We start from the raw sequence: 893 nt of genomic DNA, 5'->3' as shown, positions 1-893 counted from the left end.
TCACGCCGCCTGGCCGGGCTCGTGCATGCGCAGACCGGTCAGGGCGCGCCGGCCCCCACACCCGCCCGGCCCCGCCCCCCCCCCCCCCCCCCCGCCGCCGGGCCCCGCCCCCCCGCCGCCGCCGGGCCCGCCGCCGCCTGGCCCGCAGCCGTGTGGCCCCTAGACGCCGCCAGGCCCCACCGGCGCCCGGCCCCGCCTCCCGGACCGCCGCCCCGACAGCAGCGCCCCCCGCCGCCCCGCCCCCCGCCGCCCCCAGGCCCGCCGCCGCCCGCCCCCCACACCCGCCTGCCGCCCGGCCGGCCCCCCGCCGCCGGGCACCGCCCCCCCGCAGCCTGGTCCCCCTCCACCCGGCGTTCCGCCTCCGCCCAGCCCCCCCCGCCTCCGACCGGCCCCCCGCCAACCGGCCCCCCGCTGCCGCTGCCGGGTCCGCCGCCGCCGCCAGGCCCCAAGCCGCCAGGCCCCACCGCCCGGCCCCGCTTCCTGGACCGCTGCCCCGAGGGCAGCGCCCCCCGGCGCCCCGCCGCCACCGGAAGGAACCGCCGCCGCCCGGCCGACCCCCGCCGCCCGGCACCGCCCCCCCACAGCCCGGCCCCCCGCCGCTGCAGCCGGGCCCGCCGCTGCCAGGCCCCAAGCCGCCGCCAGGCCCCAAGCCGCCGCCAGGCCCCAAGCCGCCACCAGGCCCCACCGCTGCCCGGCCCCGCCTCCCGGACAGCCGCCCCGACGGCAGTGCGACCCGATGGCAGCGCCCCCCCGCCGCCCCGCCACCAGGCCCCCCGCCACCCGGCCCCCCGCCGCCTGGCCCCAAGCCACCGCCAGGCCCCAAGCCGCCACAGGGCCACACCGCCGCCCGGCCCCCCCCAGCCGCCCGGCACCGCCCCCCCCCCCCCCCCCCG

This window comes from Urocitellus parryii, unplaced genomic scaffold (genome assembly GCF_045843805.1).
Source record: "Urocitellus parryii isolate mUroPar1 unplaced genomic scaffold, mUroPar1.hap1 Scaffold_79, whole genome shotgun sequence".
Classification (NCBI taxonomy): Eukaryota; Metazoa; Chordata; class Mammalia; order Rodentia; family Sciuridae; genus Urocitellus; species Urocitellus parryii.
This window is presented reverse-complemented; position numbering follows the sequence as displayed.